Source organism: Tursiops truncatus, chromosome X (genome assembly GCF_011762595.2).
Source record: "Tursiops truncatus isolate mTurTru1 chromosome X, mTurTru1.mat.Y, whole genome shotgun sequence".
Lineage (NCBI taxonomy): Eukaryota > Metazoa > Chordata > Mammalia > Artiodactyla > Delphinidae > Tursiops > Tursiops truncatus.
The window spans coordinates 54,059,576-54,084,574 of record NC_047055.1 but is presented as its reverse complement, the minus strand read 5'-3'; the positions used below and the strand labels follow the sequence as shown (position 1 = coordinate 54,084,574).

The window sequence follows — 24,999 nt, the reverse complement described above, 5'->3', positions numbered from 1 at the left end:
ATCCTTTAGCATTTGTTGTAAAGCTGGTTTGGTGGTGCTGAACTCTCTCAGCTTTTGCTTGTCTGTAAAGGTTTTAATTTCTCCATCAAATCTGAATGAGATCCTTGCTGGGTAGAGTAGTCTTGGTTGCAGGTTTTTCTCCTTCATCACTCTCAGTATGTCTTGCCACTCCTTTCTAGCTTGTAGGGTTTCTGCTGAGAGATCAGCTGTTAACCTTATGGGGATTCCCTTATGTGTTATTTGTTGCTTTTCCCTTGCTGCTTTTAATATGCTTTCTTTGTCTTTAATTTTTGACAGTTTGATTAATACGTGTCTTGGCATATTTCTCCTTGTATTTATCCTGTATGGGACTCTCTGTGCTTCCTGGACTTGATTAACTATTTCCTTTCCCATATTAGGGAAGTTTTCAACTATAATCTCTTCAAATATTTTCTCAGCCCCTTTCTTTATCTCTTCTTCTTCTGGAACCCCTATAATTCGAATGTTGGTGCGTTTAATGTTGTCCCAGAGGTCTCTGAGACTGTCTTCAGTTCTTTTCATTCTTTTTCTTTATTCTGCTCTGCAGTAGTTATTTCCACTATTTTATCTTCCAGGTCACTTATCCGTTCTTCTGCCTCAGTTATTCTGCTATTGATCCTATCTAGAGTACTTTTAATTTCATTTATTGTGTTGTTCATCGTTGCTTGTTTCATCTTTATTTCTTCTAGGTCCTTGTTAACTGTTTCTTGCATTTTGTCCATTCTATTTCCAAGATTTCGGATCATCCTTACTATCATTAATCTGAATTCTTTTTCAGGTAGACTGGCTATTTCCTCTTCATTTGTTAGGTCTGGTGCATTTTTATCTTGCTCCTTTATCTGTTGTGTGATTTTCTGTCTTCTCATTTTGCTTATCTTACTGTGTTTGGGGTCTCCTTTGTGCAGACTGCAGGTTTGTAGTTCCCGCTGTTTTTGATGTCTGTCTCCAGTGGCTAAGGTTGGTTCAGTGGGTTGTGTAGGCTTCCTGGTGGAGGGGACTAGTGCCTGTGTTGTGGTGGATGAGGCTGGATCTTGTCTCTCTAGTGTGAAGGTTCATGTCTGGTGGTGTGTTTTGGGGTGTCTGTGGCCTTATTATGATTTTAGGCAGCCTCTCTGCTAATGGGTGGGGTTGTGTTCCTGTTTTGCTAGTTGTTTGGCATAGGTTGTCCAGCACTGTGGCTTGCTGGTCGTTGAGTGAAGCTGGGTGCTGGTGTTAAGATGGAGGTCTCTGGGAGATTTTCGCCATTTGATATTATGTGGAGCTGGGAGGTCTCTTGTGGACCAGTGTCCTGAAGTTGGGTCTCCTACCTCAGAGGCAGAGCCCTGACTCCTGCCTGAAGCACCAAGAGCCTTTCATCCACATGGCTCAGAATAAAAGGGAGAACAAGTAGAAGGAATTAGTAGAAGTATGAGGAAAGAAAGAAGGAAAGGAGGGAAGGAAGGAAGGAAGGAAGGAAGAAAGAAAGAAAGAAGCAAAGAAGGAAAGAAGGCAAGAAGGAAAGAAAGGAGGGAGGGAGGGAGGGAGGAAGGAAGGAAGGAGGGAAAGAAGGAAAAAAGACAGAAAGAAAGAAGATACAGTAAAAATAAAATAAAGTATAATAAAGTTATTGAATTAAAAAAATTCTTATTTAGAAAAAAAAAAGGGACGGATAGAACCTTAGGACAAATGTTGGAAGCAAAGCTATACAGACAAAATCTTACACAGAAGCATACACATACACCCTCACTAAAAGAGGTAAAGGGGGAAAAATCATAAATCTTGCTGTCAGAGACCACCTCCTCAATTTGGGATGATTCGTTGTCTAAAGGAGGGAAGGAAGGAAGGAAAGAAAGAAAGAATGAAGGTAAAGTATAATAACGTTATTAAAATTAAAATTGATTATTAAGAAAAAAAATTTAAAAAAAAAACCATGGACGGATAGAACCCTAGGACAAATGGTGGAAGTAAGACTATACAGACAAGATCTCACACAGAAGCATACACATACACCCTCACAAAAAGAGGAATAGGGCAAAAAATCATAGATCTTGCTCCTAAAGTCCACTTCCTTAATTTGGGATGATTGGTTGTCTATTAAGGTATTCCACAGATGCAGGGTATATCAAGTTGATTGTGGAGCTTTAATCCGCTGTTTCTGAGGCTGCTGGGAGAGATTTCCCTTTCTCTTCTTTGTTCTCACAGCTCACAGGGGCTCAGCTTTGGATTTGGCCCCGCCTGTGCGTGTAGGTCGCTGGAGGGCGTCTGTTTTGTGCTCAGACAGGACGGGGTTAAAGGAGCCGCTGATTCGGGGGCTCTGGCGCACTCAGGCCGGCAGGGAGGGAGGGGCACGGAGTGCGGGGCGAGCCTGCGGTGGCAAAGGCCGGCGTGACTTTGCACCAGCCTGAGGCCCGCCCTGCGTTCTCCCGGGGAAGTTGTCCCTGTATCCCGGGAACCTGGCAGTGGCGGGCTGCACAGCCTCCGCGGAATAGGGGTGTGGAGAGTGACCTGTGCTTGCACACAGGCCCCTTAGTGGCGGCAGCAGCAGCCTTAGCGTCTCCCGCCCGTCTCTGGGGTTCGAGCTTTTAGCCGCGGCTCGCGCCCGTCTCTGGAGTTCCTTTAAGCAGCATTCTTAAACCCCTCTCCTCACGCACCAGGAAACAAAGAGGGAAGAAAAAGTCTCTTGCCTCTTCGGCAGGTGCAGACTTTTCCCCAGACTCCCTCCCGGCTAGCCGTGGTGCACTAACCCCTTCAGGCTATGTTCAAGCCACCAACCCCAGTCCCTCCCTGCGTTCCGTCCGAAACCGAAACCCGAGCCTCAGAGCCTCAGCTCGCAGCCCCGCCCGCCCCAGCGGGTGAGCAGACAAGCCACTCGGGCTGGTGAGTGCCAGTCGGCACCGATCCTCTGGGCGGGAATCTCCCCGCTTTGCCCTCCGCACCCGCACCCGTTGCTGTGCTCTCCTTCGCGGCCCCGAAGCTCCCCCCTCCGCCTCCCGCAGTCTCCGCCCGCGAAGGGGCTTCCTAGTGTGTGGAAACTTTTCCTCCTTCACAGCTCCCTCCCACTGGTGCAGGTGCCATCCCTATTCTTTTGTCTCTGTTTTTTTCTTTTTTTCTTTTGCCCTACCCATGTACGTGGGGAGTTTGTTGCCTTTTGGGAGGTCTGAGGTCTTCTGCCAGCCTTCAGTAGGTGTTCTGTAGGAGTTGTTCCACGTGTAGATGTATTTCTGGTGTATCCGTGGGGAGGAAGGTGATCTCCGCGTCTTACTCTTCCACCATCTTCAAGGTCCCTCTCTTCCTTTCTTTTCTTTATTGAGAACATTGAACTTCTACTCTCCTAGAAAATATAAGTTATGGAATTACTATTTTCATTTTGTTCATGGTTTTCCAGTTGTTTTGATGGATCATTTTTTCCTATCTCACTCTCTTCCTTTGTGATTTGATGATATTTCTTGTTATTGTGCTTTGATACCTTTATCTTTTGGATATCTACTATACTTTTTTTTCTTTACATATACCATGAGGCTGACATAAAACATCTTATATTCATAACAGGTTATTTTAACCTAATAACATCTGTACTTCAGGCACATACAAAAACTCTACATTTTACATTGCCCTCCTACATTTTATATTCTTATGTCACAATTGATGTATTTTTACATTTTGTATCTACTAACAAATTATTGTAGTTATAGTAATCATTAATAATTTTATCTTTTAATACTTACACTAGGGCTTCCCTGGTGGCACAGTGGTTGAGAGTCCGCCTGCCAATACAGGGGACACAGGTTCACCATGACAGCTGAGCCTGTGTGTCCGGAGCCTGTGCTCCACAATGGGAGAGGCCACAACAGTGAGAGGCCCGCATATGATTATATATATATATATATATATATATATATATATATATATATATATATATATGCTTACACTAGAGTTATAAATGATTTACCAACAATCATTATAATATTATTCTAAATTTAACTGTACATTTCTCTTTACCAGTCAGTTATATACTTTCATATGTTTTTCTGTTACTAATTAGCTCCCTTTTGTTTCAGCTTGAAGAACACTATTTAATATTTATTGTAAGGCGAGGCTAGTGGTGATCAACTCCCTTAGCATTTGTTTGTCTGAAAAAAATCTTTATATTCCAATTTTGAAGGACAACTTTGCCAGGTGTTCTTGATTCACAGTATTTTTCTCTTTCAGCAGTTTGAATGTATCATCCCACTCCATTCTGGCCTGCAAAGTTTCTGCTAAAAAAATCTGCTGATTGTGTTATGAGTGTTCCCTTGTATGTAACAAGTTGTTTTTCTGTTGTTGATTTTAAGATTCTCTCCTTATATTTAACTTTTGACAATTTACTTATGATGTGTTTTGGCATGTGTTTTTTTATTCATCTTTGGAATTCTCTGGGCTTCCTGGATTCAGATAACTGTTTCTTTCCCCAGGTTAAGGAAGTTTTCAGCCATTATTTCTTTGAGGAATTCTTCTTCTTCTCTCTTTTCCTTCTGGTATTCCTATAATGTATACATTTTTCCCCTTGATTGTGTCCTATAAATCCCTTAAGCTAGCTTCACTTTTTTTCTTTTTTTTTTTCTTTTCTTTCTTTCCTTTGACTGGATGTATTTCACTGCCCTATGAGTTCACTGATCCTTTCCTCCACTTGATCTAGTCTGCTGTGGAACCCCTGTATTGAATTTTCAACTCACTTATTTTATTCTTCGGCTTAGTGATTTCTATTTGATAATTTCAGAATATATTTTCTGTCTTTTTTGTTGAAATTCTCACTTTGTTCTTACATTGTTTTCCTGACATTGGTGAGTATCTTTATTATCATTATTTTTAACTCTCTTTCAGGTAAATGAGTTATCTCCATTTCATTAAGAACTTCATTTTCCTTGACTCTCTATGTTAGTTTATACTTTTTAGATAAAACAGCCACCTCTTACAGCCTTGACAGTGTGGTCTTGTGCAGGAGATAAATTTCAGCATCAGCCCAGCCTGAGCTCCTGGTTCTCTGAGACTTTTGTCATTATCCAAGCCACCAACATTTTCTTTAATGGCTCCCAGTCATTGAGAGTGTGCCAAGACCTGTTAGTGTCCCAAAGCAGTGGATAAATCAGCACTTAAGTGCAGGCTGATGAGAAGCTGGATCTTCAGGCAGCATCTGGGAAAATATGTAGTTAAGCTTTCCAGGGAAAACCTGGGAGACGGACATTTTTATCTACTCCCTCTGTGGTGAGCATAGGTGTGTAGCTGCTGGGGTATGCTCCTGTGCCTGTTTAAAAACTGGTTCTTTTTAAGTATAGTCTTGTTATGCTCATGAACAAAGCCTTGTTGGATATCAGAGCTAGGTGATTTGGAAGCCTGTTCCTTAGCCAGCAGGCACAGAAGCAGCTGGGGTACCAGGTGTGTATACCAGCTCCTTTCTACAAGGTACTGGTGACTGGGTTTTATTATTGTGGTGAGTCAGAGGGAGAAGGCAGGGGAAATGTCCACAGGCTTCTTCATTCTCTGGGGAAGGTTGCAGCTAGCCCCTAGACTTGTGCTAAATCACAAGCTGGACCTTCAGGCAGCAGCTTATAATGTAAGCAATTAGAACACTTTCAGAGAAATGGGAATTTTTGCCTGCTTCCTCTGTGCTGAGCCCTTGGGAGATAGCTTTAGTGGGTGCTTGAATACTCACACCATTTCAAAACTGATTTTTTGATCATTTTAAGGTGGCCTGGGAGTGGTCCAGAGGAACAGGTGACAATCGGAGGATGGAAGGACAGAGCCAGGAGCCGGGAGCTGGGAGCCATGCCACCCTGAGGGCCCATGCCCCCAGCACAGCTGCAGTCACTGCCACCACTGACCAGTGGGGTGGGAGGAGTGGGACCTGCTACTATGGTCGCTGCCTCCTCCTGGGTGGAGGCCCTTTGCAGTGGACGAATGCAGCCCAGGACAAGTGTTTCATCACCTTAAATGGTTTTGAACCAATGAAGCTGAATTCTCTTAAAAAGACAGACAGCCCAGTGTGCGAATTATAGAGTTTGTGGACAAATTTGTAATGGGTGCATAGTGGTGTAATACCTGCAGACTCCTGAGAGTGCCCCTAAGTTCTTATAGGGCCTCTTTGCCTTCTGAATCAGAGATGTGCAAAATTCGATAAAGATTGGTCCATGTGGGGCTTCCCTGGTGGCACAGTGGTTGAGAGTCCGCCTGCCGATGCAGGAGACACAGGTTCGCACCCTGGTCTGGGAAGATCCCACATGCCGTGGAGCAGCTAGGATCCATGGCTGCTGAGCCTGCGTGTCTGGAGCCTGTGCTCCGCAACATGAGGGACCACAACAGTGAGAGGCCTGCGTAATGCAAAAAAAAAAAAAAAAAAAAAAAAAGATTGGTCCTTGTGGATAAGCACAAAGTCAAGTGAAAGCAATTGGACAGAATTTGTGAAGGTATCCATCCCCAAATCATGAATGGCCTCTTCACCCCCACCCCCTGATGGCATTGTTCAACTGCAGAGACTGCACCAAGGATATACTGATTCTGAAAGACCTGGCCTTTTGTGATGCACAGTCCACTCAAGAGATCCACAAGAAGGTTTTAAACAAGGCTGTCGGTCCATTGATGTCACCACACCATCACCTTTACCACGGAGGACCTGGAGAAACTCAAGGCCCTGAGAGTGATCATGTGGGTTAGGCAGCACTTATGACAACATCCACATCAAGGCTGCGGGCGAGCTCAGGATTGCCATGTGCAACTTCCCTTCCACGGCAATGGAAGAGATGGCCAATTCCAGCATTTGCCACATCCTCAGTTTGTACTAGTGGAATATGTGACTGTGCCAGGTGCTGTGGGAAGGTGCATGGGTACAGAGCATCCAGCAGATTCAGGAGGTTGTCTCTGGAGAAGCCCGCATCCTTAGGAAGATGCTGAGCCTCATCCGCTTTAGTTGTGCAGACCAAGGCGTTGCTGTTTGAGCCAAAACCTATGGATTAATCTTCACATTTTATGATCCCTACATGCAGGATGGGATAGAGCTCTCCCTAGGTGTACAGAGGGTCTACACCCTGCAGGACTTACTGTATCAGAGCAACTGCAACTCCTTGCACTGTAGTCATAATGAACATAACCATCACCTCATCAGTGTCTTTACTATAAAGCAGATGAGGCAAGGTGCATTCAGAGTGTATGCGGTCTGATGTGGACTGGTGGATGAGAAAGCATTAGACCAAGACCTCAAGGAAGGCAAGATATGAGGGGTGGACCTCAACATTCATGAATCACAGCCTTCAGCTTTGCTCATGTTTCCTTAAGAAATGCACCCTAATCTCATTTGTATGCCCTACATGGCACAGTATAGTGAGCAAGCCTCACTAGAGCTGAGGGAAGCCACTGCCACCAACATCCGCCTGGCAATCACAAGTTGCATCCAAGAAAACTTAAGAAACTGTTTGAACAAGGAATTCTTTATCACAACAGCTCCCTGGTGAATAATAGATCAGCAAGCAGAAGCAAGAAGAACTACAATCCTGCAGCCTGTGGAACAAAAACCACATTCACAGAAAGACAGACAATATTAAAAGACAGAGGGCTATGTACTAGAAGAAGGAACAAGATAAAACCCCAGAAAAACAACTAAATGAAGTGGAGATAGGCAACCTTCCAGAAAAAGAATTCAGAAAAATGGTAGTGAAAATGATCCAGGACCACAGAAAAACAATGGAGGCAAAGCTCGAGAAGATGCAAGCAATGTTGAACAAAGACCTAGAAGAATTAAAGAACAAACACACAGAGATGAACAATACAATACCTGAAATGAAAACTACACTACAAGGAATCAATAGCAGAATAACTGAGGCAGAAGAACAGATAAGTGACCTGGAAGACAGAATGGTGGAATTCACTGCTGTGGAACAGAATAAAGAAAAAAGAATGGAAAGAAATGAAGACAGCCTAAGAGACCTCTGGGAAAACATTAAACACAACAACATTTACATTATAGGGGTCCCAGAAGGAGAAGAGAGAGAGAAAGGACCAGAGAAAATATTTGAAGAGATTATAGTTGAAAACGTCCCTAACAAAGGAAAGGAAATAGCCACCCAAATCCAGGAAGCGCAGCAAATCCCATACAGGATAAACCCAAGGAGAAACATGCTGAGACAATAGTAATCAAACTGGTAGAAATTAAAGACAAAGAAAAATTATTGAAAGCAGCAAGGGAAAAACGAAAAATAACATACAATGGAATTCCCATAAGGTTAACAGCTGATTTCTCAGCAGAAACTCCACAAGCCAGAAGGGAGTGACATGATATACTTAAAGTAATGAAAGGGAAGAATGTACAACCAAGATTACTCTACCCAGCAAGGATCTCATTCAGATTCAATGGAGAAATCAAAAGCTTTGCAGACAAGCAAAAGCTAAGAGAATTCAGCACCACCAAACCAGCTCTACAACAAATGCTAAAGGAACTTCTCTAGTCAGGAAACACAAGAGAAGAAAACGATCTACAAAAACAAACCCCAAACAATTAACAAAATGGTCATAGCAACAAACATATCGATAATTACCTTAAACGTGAATGGGTGAAATGCTCCAACCAAAAGGCACAGGCTTGCTGAATGGATACAAAATCAAGACCCATCTGTATGCTGTCTACAAGAGACCCACTTCAGACCTAGGGACACATACAAACTGAAAGTGAGGGGATGGAAAAAGATTTCCATGCAAATGGAAATCAAAAGAAAGCTGGAGTAGCTATACTCATATCAGATTAAATAGATGTAAAAAAAAAGAATGTTACATGAGACAAGGAAGGACACTACATAATGATCAATGGATCAGTCCAAGAAGAAGATGCAACAATTATAAATATATATGCACCCAACATTGGAGCACCTCAATACATAAGACAACTGCTAACAGCTATAAAAGAAGAAATCGAAAGTAACACAATAATAGTGGGGGACTTTAACACCTCACTTACACCAATGGACAGATCATCCAAAGTGAAAATAAATAAGGAAAGAGAAACTTTAAATGACACAATAGACCAGATATATTTAATTGATATTTATAGGACATTCCATACAAAACAGCAGATTACACTTTCTTCTCAAGTATGCATGGAACATTCTCCAGGATAGATCACATCTGGGTCACAAACCAAGCCTCAGTAAACTTTAAAAAATTGAAATCATATGAAGAATCTTTTCTGACCACAATGCTATGAGAATAGAAATGAATTACAGGGAATAAACGTAAAAAACACAAACACATGAAGGCTAAACAATACGTTACTAAACAACCAAGAGATCACTGAAGAAATCAAAGAAGAAAAAAAATACCTAGAGACAAATGACAATGAAAACACGATGATCCAGAACCTATGGGATGCAGCAAAAGCAGTTCTAAGAGAGAAGTTTATAGCCATACAAGCCTATCTCAAGAAAAAAGAAAAATCTCAAATAAACAATCAAACCTTATACCTAAAGGAACTAGAGAAAGAAGAACAAACAAAACCCAAACTTGGCAGAAGGAAAGAAATCATAAAGCTGAGAGCAGAAATAAATGAAATAGAAACAAAGAAAACAATAGCAAAGATCAATAAAACTAAAAGCTGGTTCTTTGAGAAGATAAACAAAATTGATAAACCACTAGCCAGACTCAGCAAGAAAAAGAGGGAGAGGACTCAAATCAATAAAATTAGAAATGAAAAAGGATAAGTTACAAAAGACACTGCAGAAATACAAAGCATCCTAAGAGACTACTACAAGCAACTCTATGCCAATAAAATGAACAACCTGGAAGAAATGGACAAATTCTTAGAAAGGTATAACCTTCCAAGACCAAACCAGGAAGAAACAGAAAATATGAACAGACCAATCATAAATAATGAAATTGAAACTGTGATTAAACATCTTCCAACAAACAACAGTCCAGGACCAGATGGCTTCACATGTGAATTCTATCAAACATTAAGAGAAGAGCTAACATCCATCCTTCTAAACTCTTGAAAAAAACTGCAGAGGAAGGAACACTCCCAAACTCATTCTATGAGGCCATAATCACACTGATATCAAGACCAGACAAAGACACTACAAAAAAAGAAAATTACAGACCAGTATCACTGATGAATATAGATGCAAAAATTCTCAACAAAATACTAGCAAACAGAATCCAACAACACAGTAAAAGGACCATACACCATGATCAAGTGCAATTTATCCCAGGGATGCAAGGATTCTTCAATATACGCATATCAATCAATGTGATACACCATATTAACAAATTGAGGAATAAAAACCATATGATCATCTCAATAGATGCAGAAAAACCTTCTGACAACATTCAACACCCATTTATGATAAAAAATCTCCAGGAAGTAGGCATAGAGTGATGCTACCTCAACATTATGAAGGCCATATACGACAAACCCACAGCAAACATCATTCTCAATGGTGAAAAACTGAAAGCATTTCCTCTAAGATCAGGAACGAGACAAGGATGTCCACTCTCACCACTATTATTCAACATAATTTTGGACGTCCTAGCCACAGCAATCAGAGAATAAAAAGAAATAAAAGGAATACAAATTTAAAAGAAGAAGTAAAAGGATGTCACTGTTTGCAGTTGACATGATATTATACATAGAGAATCCTAGAAATGCCACCAGAAAACTACTAGAGTTAATGAATTTGGTAATGTTTCAGGATAAAAAATTAATGCACAGAAATCTCTTGCATTCCTATACACTAATGATGAAAAATCTGAAAAACTAATTATGGAAACACTCCCATTTACCACTGCAACAAAAAGAATAATATACCTAGGAATAAACCTACCTAGGGAAATAAGAGACCTGTATGCAGAAAATTATAAGACACTGATGAAAGAAATTAAAGATGAAACCAACAGATGGAGAGATACACTATTTTCTTAGATTGGAAGAATCAATATTGTGAAAATGACTATACTACCTAAAGCAATCTACAGATTCAATGCAATCCCTATCAAATTACCAATGGGATTTTTTACGGAACTAGAACAAATCATCTTAAAATTTGTATGTAGACACCAAAGACCCCGAATAGCCAAAGGAGTCTTGAGGGAAAAAAACGGAGCTGGGGGAAATCACACTCCCTGACTTCAGACTATACTACAAAGCTACAGTAATCAAGACAATATGGTACTGACACAAAAACAGAAATATAGATCAATGGAACAAGACAGAAAGCCCAGAGGTAACCCCAGGCACCTGTGGTCAACAAATAGATGACAAAGGAGGCAAAGATATACAATGGAGAAAAGACACTCTCTTCAATAAGTGGTGCTGGGAAAACTGGACAGGCACATGTAAAATAATGAAATTAGAAGACTCCCTGACATCATACACAAAAATAAACTCAAAATGGATTCTAGACATAAATGTAAGACCAGACACTATAAAACTCTTAGAGGAAAACATAGGAAGAACACTCTTTGACATAAATTACAGCAAGATCTTTTTAGATCCACCTCCTAGGGTAATGGAAATAAGAGCAAAAATAAACAAATGTGAACTAATGAAACTTAAAAGCTTTTGCACAGCAAAGGAAACCATAAACAAGACAAAAAAACCCTCACAATGGGAGAAAACATTTGCAAACAAATCAATGGACAAAGAATTAATCTCCAAAATATATAAACAGCTCATGCAGCTAAATATTAATGAAACAAATAACCCAATACAAAAATGGGCAGAAGACCTAAACAGACATTTCTCCAAAGAAGACATACAGATGGCCAAGAAGCACATGAAAAGCTGCTCAACATCACTAATTATTAGATAAATGCAAATCAAAACTACAATGAGGTATCACCTCACAACAGTTAGGATGGGCATCATCAGAAAATCTAGAAACAACAAATTCTGGAGAGGGTGTGGAGAAAAGGGAACCCTCTTGCACTGTTGGTGGGAATGTAAATTGATACAGCCACTATGGAAAACAGTATGGAGGTGACTTAAAAACTAAATATAGAATTATCATATGATCCAGCAAACCCACTACTGCGCATATACCCAGAGAAAACCATAATTGAAAAAGACACATGCACCCCAATGTTCATTGCAGCACTATTTACAATAGCCTGGTCATGGAAGCAACCTAAATGCTGATCAACAGATGAATGGATAAAGAAGATGTGGTACATATATACAATGGAATATTACTCAGCTATAAAAAAGAAAGAAATTGAGTCATTTGTTGAGACGTGGATTGATCTAGAGACTGTCATACAGAGTGAAGGAAGTCAGAAAGAGAAAAACAAATATCGCATATTAACGCATGTATGTGGAACCTAGAGAAATGGTACAGATGAACTGGTTTCTAGGACAGAATTTGAGACACAGATGTAGAGAACAAACATATGGACACCATGGGGGCAAAGCCAAGGTGGATTGGGGATGGTGGTGTGCTGAATTTGGTGATTGCAATTGACATGTATACCCTGATGTGTATAAAATTGATGACTTATAAGAACCTGCAGTATAAAAAAACAACAACAAAAAACAACTAATACTAAAATAATAATAATAATAAGTAATAGATCAGCAAGCAATTCATGCAGAGCTCAATTTTGCCACATACAGATACCCACCAAGCATCCTGGCCATGGCTCTGCGAGGACTTCCTGCAGCCATGGAAGGGACTATCCTTGGAGAAATCCCAGTGACCCATAACCTCCTCACACTGGCACACCCTTCCCAAGCTCCCTCTTACAACCCGCCCACAATACATGGGGACAATTGAGAATACCGTAATGAGGAATAGCATAGGATGACGAAAGGTAATCATTCAGATACACTTGGGACCAAGAGACAGTCAAAAATAGATGAATAGAAAAGGAATGTGACAGTCTTTTTAACTGTTTCTGGATATTTGCATCATGGGTTGCAGTGTTAAAACTACAAAAGAGCTAGAGGCCAAGAGGTGGGAAAACTGAATATGTGGTCTGCTTACTGAGGCACTGAAAAAGACTAGGATGTGATTTATTAAGGACCAACTTCTGTTATTGTGTGTTGTTTTTTTATCTGTGCATCAAATCACAAAAAATAAATAGATTTTTTTTCTCTTTGTCAGTCCCTTGGTCACAGCAGGTCCAGAACACCTGGCTCTAGAATGTTGCCTTAAGAGTTCCAAACATCAGGACGAGGGTAAGATGGCGGAAGAGTAACACGCAGAGATCACCTTCCTCCCCACAGATACACCAGAAATACATCTACACGTGGAAGAACTCCTACAGAACACCTACTGAACGCTGGCAGAGGACGTCAGACCTCCCAAAAGGCAAGAAACTACCCACTTACCTGGGTAGGACAAAAGAAAAAAACAAAAAACAGAGACAAAAGAATAGGGACGGGACCTGCACCAGTGGGAGGGAGCTGTGAAGGAGGAAAAGTTTCCACACACTAGGAAGCCCCTTTGCGGGCAGAGACTGCGTGTGGCGGATGGAGGGAGCTTCGGGGCTCTGGAAAGGAGCACAGCAAGAGGGGTGTGGAGGGCAAAGTGGGAAGATTCCTGCACAGAGGATCGGTGCCGACCGGCACTCACCAGCCCAAGAGGCTTGTCTGCTCACACACCAGGGCAGGCGGGGCTGCGAACTGAGGCTCGGGCTTTGGTCGGAGCAAAGGGAGAGGACAGGGGTTGGTGGAGTGAACACAGCATGAAGGGGTTAGTGCACCACAGCTAGCCGGGAGGAAGTCCAGGAAAAGGTCTGGAACTGCCGAAGAGGCAAGAGACTTTTTCTTCCCTCTTTGTTTCCTGGTGCGCGAGGACAGGGGATTAAGAGGGCTGCTTAAAGGAGCTCCAGAGAAGGGCGAGAGCCCCGGCTAAAAGTATGGGACCCAGAGACGGGCAGGAGACACTAAGGCTGCTGCTGCCACCAAGAAGCCTGTGTGCGAGCACAGGTCACTATCCACACCACCCTTCTGGGGAGGCTGTGCAGCACGCCACTGCCAGGTTCCCGGGATCCAGGGACAACTACCCCAGGAGAACACATGGCAAGCCACAGGCTGGTGCAACATCACGCCGGCCTCTGCCACCGCCGGCTCACCCCGCACTCCGTGCCCCTCCCTCCCCCGATCTGAGTGAGCCAGAGCCCCCGAATCAGCGGCTCCTTTAACCCCGTCCTGTCTGATCGGAAAAACAGAGGCCCTCCAGCGACCTACAGGCAGAGGCAAGGCCAAATCCAAATCTGAGCCCCTGGGAGATGTGAGAACAAAGAAGTGAAAGGGAAATCTCTCCCAGCAGCCCCAGAAGCAACGCATTATAGCTCCACAATCAACTTGATGTACCCTGCATCTATGGAATACATGAATAGACAGTGAATCATCCCATATTGAGGAGTTGGACTTTGAGAGCAAGACTTAGGATTTTTTCCCCTTTTCCTCTTTTTGTGAGTGTGTATGTGTTGCTTCTGTGTGAGATTTTGTCTGTATAGCTTTGCTTCCATGATTTGTCCTAGGGTTCTATCAGTCCGTTTTGTTTTTTAATTTTTTTCTTAATAATTAATTTTAATTTTAATAACTTTATTTTACTTTATCTTCTTCCTTTCTTTCTTTTCTTTCTTTCTTTCTTTCTTTCTTTCTTTCTTTCTTTCTTTCTTTCTTTCTTTCTTTCTTTCTTTCTTTCTTTCCTTCCTTCCTTCCTTCCTTCCCTCCATTAGATAACAAATCATCCCAAATTGAGGAGGTGGACTTTGAGAGCAAGAATTATGATTTTTCCCCTTTTCCTCTTTTTGTGAGTGTGTATGTGTGCTTCTGTATGAGATTTTGTCTTTATACCTTTGTTTCCACAGTTTTTCCTAAGGTTCTATCCGTCTGCTTATTTTTCTTAATAATTATTTTTTTTAATTTAATAACTTTATTATATTTTACTCTATTGTATTTTACTTTATCTTCTTTCCTTCTTTCTTTTTTCCTTCCTTCCCTCCTTCCTTCCTTCCTCCCGCCATCCCTCCCTCCATCCCTCCCTCCCTCCTTTCTTTCTTTCTTTCTTTCCTCCTTTCCTTCTTTTCTTCTTTCTTTCTTCCTTCCTTCCTTCCTTCCTTTCTTTCTTTGTTTCTTTCTTGCTTGCTTCCTCTATGAATTCTTTCTCTCTACTTTTTCTCCCTTTTATTCTGAGCCATGTAGATTAAATTCTCTTGGTGCTGCAGCCAGGAGTCAGTGCTGTGCCTCTGAGGTGGGAGAGCCAACTTCAGGACACTGGTCAAAAAGACACCTCCCAGCTCCACATAATGTCAAATGGTGAAAAGCTCCCAGAGATCTCCATCTCAATGCCAGCACCCAGCTTCACACAACAACCAGCAAGCTACAGTGCTGGACACCCTGTGCAAATAAAACTAGCAAAACAGGAGCACAACCCCACCCATTAGCCGAGAGGCTGACTAAAATCACAATAAGTCCACAAACACCCCTAAAACACACCACCAGACGTGAACCTGCCCACCAGAGAGACAAAATAAAGCCTCATCCACCAGAACACAGGCACTAGTCCCCTCCACCAGGAAGACTACACAACCCACTGAACCAACCTTAGCCACTGAGGACAGACACCAAAAACTACGGGAACTACATACCTGAAGCCTGAAAAAGGAAACCCCAAACACAGTAAGATAAGCAAAATGAGAATACAGAAAAACACACCACAGATGAAGGAGCAAGATAAAAACCAAACAGACCTAAAAATGAAGAGGAAATAAGAAGTCTACCTGAAAAAGAATTCAGAATAATGATAGTAAAGATGATCCAAAATATTGGAAATACAATAGACAAAATGCAAGAAACATATAACAAGGACCTAGAAGAACTAAAGATGAAACAAACAACAATGAACAACACAATAAATGAAATGAAAAATACTCTAGATGGGATCAATAGCAGAATAACTGAGACAGAAGAACGGATAAGTGACCTGGAAGATAAAATAGTGGAAATAACTACTGCAGAGCAGAATAAAGAAAAAAGAATGCAAAGAACTAAGGACAGTCTCAGAGACCTCAGTGACAACATTAAACACACCAACATTCGAATTATAGGGGTTCCAGAAGAAGAAGAGAAAAAGAAAGGGGCTGAGAAAATATTTGAAGAGATTATTGTTGGAAACTTCCCTAATATGGGAAAGCAAATAGTTAATCAAGTCCAGGAAGCACAGAGAGTCCCATACAGGATAAATCCAAGGAAAAATATGCCAAGACACATATTAATCAAACTCAAAAATTAAATACAAAGAAAGCATATTAAAAGCAGCAAGGGAAAAACAACAAATAATACACAAGGGAATCCCCATAAGGTTAACAGCTGATCTTTCATCAGAAACTCTGCAAGCCAGAAGGGAGTGGCAGGACATACTGAAAGTGATGAAGGAGAAAAACCTGCAGCCAAGACTACTCTACCCAGCAAGGATCTCATTCAGATTTGATGGAGATACTAAAACCTTTACAGACAAGCAAAAGCTGAGAGTTCAGCACCACCAAAACAGCTTTAAAACAAATGCTAAATGAACTTCTCTAGGCAAGAAACACAAGACAAGGAAAAGACCTACAATATTGAACCCAAAACAATTTAGAAAATGGGAATAGGAACATACATATCGATAATTACCTTAAATGTAAATGGACTAAATGCTCCCACCAAAAGACACAGATTGGCTGAATGGATACAAAAACAAGACCCAAATATATGCTGTCTACAAGAAACCCACTTCAGACCTAGGAACACATACAGACTGAAAGTAAGGGGATGTAAAAATATATTCCATGCAAATGGAAACCAAAAGAAAGCTGGAGTAGCAATTCTCATATCAGACAAAATAGACTTTACGATAAAGACTATTAGAAGAGACAAAGAAGGACAGTACATAATGAACAAGGGATCGATCCAAGAAGAAGATATAACAATTGTAAATATTTATGCACCCAACATAGGAGCACCTCAATACATAAGGCAAACACTAACAGCCATAAAAGGGGAAATCGACAGTAACATATTCATAGTAGGGGACTTAAACACCTCACTTTCGTCCATGGACAGATCATCCAAAATGAAAATAAATAAGGAAACACAAGCTTTAAATGATACATTAAGCAAGATGGACTTAATTGATATTTATAGGACATTCCATCCAAAAACAACAGAATACACTTTCATGTCAAGTGCTCATGGAACATTCTCCAGGATAGATCATATCTTGGGGCACAAATCAAGCCTCGGTAAATTTAAGAAAATTGAAATTTTTTCAAGTATCTTTTCCGACCACTACTCTATGAAACTAGATATCAATTACAGAAAAAGATCTGTAAAAAATACAAACACATGAACGCTAAACAATACACTACTTAATAACGAAGTGGTCACTGAAGAAATCAAAGAGGAAATCAAAAAATACCTAGAAACAAATGACAATGGAGACACGACTACCCAAAACCTATGGGATGAAGCAAAAGCACTTCTAAGAGGGAAGTTTATAGCAATACAAGCCCATCTTAAGAAACAGGAAACATCGCGATTAAACAACATAACCTTGCACCTAAAGCAATTTGAGAAAGAACAAAAAACCTCAAATTTAGCAGAAGGAAAGAAATCATCAAAATCAGATCAGAAATAAATGAAAAAGAAATGAAGGAAACAATAGCAAAGATCAGTAAAACTAAAAGCTGGTTCTTTGAGAAGATAAACAAAATAGATAAACCACTAGCCAGACTCATCAAGAAAAAAAGGGCGAAGACTCAAATCAATAGAATTATAAATGAAAAAGGAGAAGTACCAACTGACACTGCAGAAATACAAAAGATCATGAGAGATTACTACAAGCAACTCTATGCCAATAAAATGGACAACCTGAAAGAAATGGACAAATTCTTAGAAATGCACAACCTGCCAAGACTGAATCAGGAAGAAATAGAAAATATGACAGATCAATCACAAGCATTGAAATTGAAACTGTGATTAAAAATCTTCCAACAAACAAAAGCCCAGGACCAGATGGCTTCACAGGCAAATTCTATCAAACATTTAGAGAAGAACTATCATGTATCCTTCTCAACCTCTTCCAAAATATAGCAGAGGGAGGAACACTCCCAAATTCATTCTACGAGGCCACCATCACCTTGATACCAAAACCAGACAAGGATGTCACAAAGTAAGAAAACTACAGACCAATATCACTGATGAACATAGATGCAAAAATCCTCAACATAATACCAGCAAACAGAATCCAACAGCACAGTAAAAGGATCATACACCATGATCAAGTGAGGTTTAACCCAGGGATGCAAGGATTCTTCAATATATACAAATCAAACAATGTGTTAAACCATATTAATAAATTGAAGAAGAAAAACCATATGATCATCTCAATAGATGCAGAGAAAGCTTTTGACAAAATTAAACACCCATTTATGATAAAAACCATCCAGAAAGTAGGCATAGAGGAACTTTCCTCAACATAATAAAGGGCATATATGTCAAACCCACAGCCAACATCATTCTCAATGGTGAAAAACTGAAAGCATTTCCACGGAGATCAGGAACAAGACAAGGTCGCCCACTCTCACCAATCTTATTCAACATAGTTTTAGAAGTCTGAGCCACAATAATCAGAGAAGAAAAGGAAATAAAAGGAATCCAAATTGAAAAAGAATAAGTAAAGCTGTCACTCTTTGCAGATGACATGATATTATACATAGAGAATCCTAAAGATGCTACCAGAAGACTACTAGAGCTAATCAATGAATTTGGTAAAGTAGAAGGATACAAAGTTAATGCACAGAATACTCTGGAATTCCTATACACTAATGATGAAAAATCTGAAAGTGAAATCAAGAAATGACTCCCATTTACCATGGCAACTGAAAGAATAAAATATCTAGGAATAAACCTACCTAAGGAGACAAAAGACCTGTATGCAGAAAATTATAAGATACTGATGAAAGAAATTAAAGATGATATAAATGATGGAGAGATATACTATGTTATTTGATTGGAAGAATCAACATTGTGAAAATGACTCTACTAACCAAGGCAATGTATAGATTCAATGCAATCCCTATCAAACTACCACCGGCATTTTTCACAGAACTAGAACAAAAGATTTCACAATTTGTATGCAAACACAAAAGACCCCGAATAGCCAAAGCAATCTTGAGAACGAAAAAAGGAGCTGGAGGAATTAGGCCCCCTGACTTCAGACTATACTAAAAAACTACAGTAATCAAGACAGTATGGTACTGGCACAAAAACAGAAAGATAGATCAATGGAACAGTATAGAAAGCCCAGAGATAAACTCACGCACATATGGTCACCTTATCTTTGATAAAGGAGGCAGGAATGTACAGTGGAGAAAGGAGAGCCTCTTCAATAATTGGTGCTCAGAAAACTGGATAGGTACATGTAAAAGTATGAGATTAGATCACTCCCTAACACCATACACAAAAGTAAGCTCAAAATGGATAAAAGACCTAAATGTAAGGACAGAAACTACCAAACTCTTAGGGGAAATCATAGGCAGAACACTCTATGACATAAATCACAGCAAGATCGTTTTTGACCAACCTCCTAGAGAAATGGAAATAAATCAAAAATAAACAAATGGGACCTAATGAAACTTCAAAGCTTTTGCACAGCAAAGGAAACCATAAACAAGACCAAAAGACAACCCTCAGATTGGGAGAAAATATTTGCAAATGAAGCAACTGACAAAGGATTAATCTTCAAAATTTACAAGCAGCTCATGCAGCTCAATAACAAAGAAACAAACAACCCAATCCAAAAATGGGCAGAAACCTAAATAGACATTTCTCCAAAGAAGATATACAGACTGCCAACAAACACATGAAAGAATGCTCAACATCATTAATCATTAGAGAAATGCAAATCAAAACTCTAATGAGATATCATCTCACACCAGTCAGAATGGCTATCATCAAAAAATCTAGAAACAATAAATGCTGGAGAGGGTGTGGAGAAAAGGGAGCCCTCTTGCACTGCTGGTGGGAATGTGAATTTGCGTAGCCACTATGGAGAACAGTATGGAGGTTCCTTAAAGAACTACAAATAGAACTACCATATGACCCAGCAATCCCACTACTGGACATATACCCTGAGAAAACCATAATTCCAAAAGAGTCATGTACCAAAATGTTCATTGCAGCTCTATTTACAATAGCCCAGAGATGGAAACAACCTAAGTGTCCATCATCAGATGAATGAATAAAGAAGATGTGCCACATATATACAATGGAATATTAGTCAGTCATAAAAAGAAACGAATTTGAGCTATTTGTAATGAGGTGGATAGACCTAGAGTCTGTCATACAGAGTGAAGTAAGTCAGAAAGAGAAAGATAAATATCATATGCTAATACATATATATGGAATTTTAGAAAAAATGTCATGAAGAACCTAGGGGTAAGACAGGAATAAAGATACAGACCTACTGGAGAACGGACTTGAGGATATGGGGAGGGGGAGGGGTGAGCTGTGACAAAGCGAGAGAGAGGCATGGACTTATATGCACTACCAAACGTAAGGTAGATAGCTAGTGGGAAGCAGCCTCATAGCACGGACATCAGCTTGGTGCTTTGTGACCGCCTGGAGGGGTGGCATAGGGAGGGTGGGGGGTAGGGAGACGCAAGAGGGAAGAGATATGCGAACATATGTATATGTATAAATTATTCACTTTGTTATAATGCAGAAACTAACACAGCATTGTAAAGCAATTATACCCCAATAATGATGTTAAAAAAAAAAAGTGTTCCAAACATCAAAATAAAAAAAATATATATATTAAGGGCTTCCCTGGTGACGCAGTGGTTGAGAATCTGCCTGCTAATGCAGGGGACACGGATTTGAATCCTGGTCTGCAAGGATCCCACATGCCGCGGAGCAACTCGTCCCGTGAGCCACAACTGCTGAGCCTGCGCGTCTGCAGCCTGTGCTCCACAACAAGAAATGCCGCGATAGTAAGAGGCCCACGCACCGTGATGAAGAATGGCCCCTGCTTACCACAACTAGAGAAAGCCCTCACACAGAACGAAGACCCAACACAGCATAAGTAAATAAATCAATTAATAAAGTCCTACCCCCAACGTCTTCTAAATATATATATATATATATATATTAAGAGGAAATCCCCTTCCTATGACTCTAGCCCCTGTGGTCCATGGGGACTGGTTACCTCTTTTGCTAATAGGAAGATTAAATTACGAAAAAATTGGGAGAAAACTGTTTGCCTGTGTTAGGCAACCATGAGCATAGCATTGAAGACAAAATAGGCTCCTGTACAGAGAATTTTCTCCCATTAGAATTGCATCCTGAGCAGGCAATTTGGTCATGAGTTTATTAATACCATCTGATGATGAAAAAAAAATGTTTCACAAGCATTTTGTACTTCACATATATTTTCTCAGTTTCAGATCCTCAGCTATTTTATTGAGTGGAAAATCTTGAACTGAAAAGGTTCAAGAAGAATAATGATGCATTTTCTTATGCCTCAGGAAAAACTTCTTATGGTAACTTGTCAGATTGTCTATGAACTAACCCACTTTTTAGGACAATGATAAAGTCTTCTTTTCTTCGCATGATATATACAAGAACACTTCAGGTATGTTATTAAATGTGACTGATTTTTAACAAATCCTATTAGATTTGTATCAACTAGTTACATGTTATATCCATAGTCTTTTATGAATCATCACCGTTTGCTTAAAAGTTGGCCTATTTTGAGCCTTTGTATAGGTACATTCCTGTTCTTGTGACAAAAAAACAAAACAAAACATTACAACTGTCCCTAACAGAAAAATAACGGCTATCAGAAATATATTTTATTTTACTGTGAGTTACTATTACTGTATTTGTTTATTGTAAAGGTGGACCATTAGAATTCAGTGAGGTTTTCAATAAAAAAGTAATAATAAAAAAAGAACTGCTTCTTTGTTTTCTACAGTCCTGTGGGACTTATAAATAGAAGCCCCGTTGGCTACCAGAACCAGCTGATCTGGGGACACATCTCGTGACATCTGCAAAAACTGGGGAGACAGATGTGTGTATAAGCTCCTTCAAGGAAGATGTTGGTGACTTGGTTTTATTGTTATAGAAGACCAGACAGAGGATATTGGGAAAGTGTCCATTGGCTTTCTCAGTCTCCAGGGAGATTTACAACCAACACCTACATATGTGCTAAATTAGAAGCTTGAACCTCAGGCAGCAGCTAGAGAATTATGCAGTTAGACCACTTCCAGTAAAAGCCTTGGAGATGAGTATTTTTGTCTGTTCCTTCTGCATTGATTCCTGGGGCACAGCTGTGTCCTGCCTGTGAAGAACTGCTTTTTTGTTTGTTATAGTCTTGTGGGTCTGGTGGGGGTCACTCTTGGCTTTTAGAGAGGTAGGTGTTTTGGAGGCCTGTTCCTTGGATGGGAGTCATAAATGTTGGGGAACTGGATGTGTGGTCCAAACTCTATACTCCTCAGAGAGAAGCTGGGTGTTGGGATTTCCCTCTTGATTCTATGGTGCCATGCCAAGAGTGGGGTTTCTGATGAGAGTGAGTTTCAGTGTTTCCTATCTGTTTCAGACTGGGTATTTTCTCACTCAACCAATGTGTAGGAATCACCCAGCTAGTTTCTGGATTTTCTTTTCAGAGAGAATTGCTGCAGGTGTAGCAGTATATTTAGTACATCCATGGAATGAGGGGAATTCAGGAAACTACTATGTTGTCCTATTGGTCAACTCTCTATAATTTGCTTTATTGGTGAGCTCCATTGCAAAGCAGACATCTGGATTTCATTTGTTGTTCGAAATGTAATGCATTATATTAAATGCATATTTTAAGTAACATTTATCAATTAAGATAAATTATTTACTCAAAATGTATAAAATGAATTGCATAATTTCCCCTTGTAAATCATCTCTATTTCCGGTATCTCTCTACTTTTCCTGTTCCTAAAAATTTCATAATTCTCTATCTTATCTTGTGTTCCATCTTTTCTCATATCCCATCAGATATACAATAGGTTACCAAGTCATGCTTTTTGTATTTCTCTCCTCCTTTCTCTTTCTCCGCCTTCCTCTCTCCTTTGCTTTCCTTCCTTCCTTCCTTCCTTCCTCCCTTTGTTCATTTCTTCCTTCCTTTCTTTATTTCTTCTATCATGCTTGACTACTTGTCTGAAACAGATATCTGAAAGGCCTTATCCCTAGTGCTGGGACTACTGCTGTGAATAAAACTTGAGCAAGAAATGGACTGATTTGAGGAGACTATGGCAAAGGCACTTATTAAAACACCCTCAAACCCTTATGAAATCACAAAGCAATCTAAAGTTGCAATGTTTCAAAAGATTTTTCAAAAGAAGTGCCATTAAAAGCAAGATTGAAAGCTGAAAACATAAAAGAAGCTGACCAGTTAAAATTTATACACTAGAGCAGATATAGGAACAAATCATCTGTCATTTAAAAAACTTTCAGAGAGAAGTAAGACATAGCATTTTGTATCCTCAAAAATAGAGGCAAAAGTAATCCTAAGCAGGCTATATGTATCCTAGGGATGTAGAACTAATCCAAGAGAGCAACATAGTTTAACTGTTTTGGAATTTAGGTGAATGAAAGATATTAAGAGAAAATTACTAAGGATATATTTTTTTAAAAAAACACAAATAGCTGTGCTTTTGATGACCCACTTCATCTAAATAATATGAATTACATACTTAACCAAGGTCATTGTCTCTTGTAGCAGATCAATTATTTTCTTGGTTCCATTTCACATGGGGAAAGTATAAAAGCAATTAAAACTAAGCTGGTTTCAAAGCAAGGAAAATAAGTCTAATGTCAACTGCAATTTGTTTTCTCCATGTGGTTAAATACTATAATCACATTCTGTTTTGCAGAGATGTGGGGAACAAGGAAGAGGAAAAAATAAGAAAATGAGATAAATACAGGGGAAACTTTTCCCCTGGAAAGCTCTTTATTAAGGAATTCCTATTGAAAGATTGGTCTAGTGAACAAGAAGCTCAATTTCTGTTGCTGTTTCAGCTGCAACACCTTAATATCATAAGACAAAATCAAAGTGATCCCTCTCTTCCCTACCCATCTTCATACTCTTACCTCACTTACATAAAGTTTTTCTTAATTTATTAATTTTTTGCTATTGTATCAATTTATCCCTGACAGAATTTGTATATGCACATTTGTAGCCATCATTATCAATAATAAAAACATAAAAATATGACTCCAATTGCCATATAAGAAAAATATTTACTAGGAGAAATAAAATAAAAGTAAGTTAAAATTTTGAGGTGGATAAATTGCAGATTGCAATCTTTGACCACAATTGCTTCAAATGAAGAGTCCATAAAATTAACAGTTATGTAAGTGCCTAATTTCAAGAAAAAATAAATTATGCCACATAGTAACATGATAATTTTTCACAGCAAAATTTATTTGCTATGGAGCTAAGGAAGATAGCTGGGCATTAATAACTCTCTCCATAGGAATCTCTTTTAATAGGGAATAGCAAAAATGAGAAAATGAAAAAAGTAAACACATTTTCTCTACTTTGAAACACTGCTAGCTATAGGTCTGGGGTAAGTGGGGCTTGGAGTTTTAGTAAATTGCTTTCTATATAGAATAAATACATATTTAATACCAAGACAGTGTAGGTCTCATGATATTGGCTGAAGGTTTCCCTCAGCTAGCGGTCAAAAGTGTTTTTCATTGAAATCTGGGTGTCAGTGCATCTCCTTTATTTAAGGAGGGTGCAGCAGCAAACTTTCCAGAGGCAAGCTGCAGAGTGAAATTTCCTTTATCCTATTACTAAATGTTTTTACCCAGCATTATTTTTAATGTTGGTCTGTATTTAAGATATTAATCATTTGCTTCAGAAATTATTTCATCCTGATCCCACACACCATTCTTGGAGAGCCTACCTCTGTGCACACTTCAGAAAGTGTGTTTGCAGCTCTTGCTGAGAAGGCAGTGGGAATCAA

The 24,999-nt window shown here is 39.7% G+C and overlaps 1 pseudogene; it reads left to right on the top strand.

Annotated features, from left to right (window-relative positions):
* Positions 1 to 5,762: 5,762 nt before the first annotated feature.
* LOC109549483 (C-terminal-binding protein 2-like) lies at positions 5,763 to 12,800 on the top strand (annotated as a pseudogene).
* The last annotated feature ends 12,199 nt before the right edge of the window (positions 12,801 to 24,999 follow it).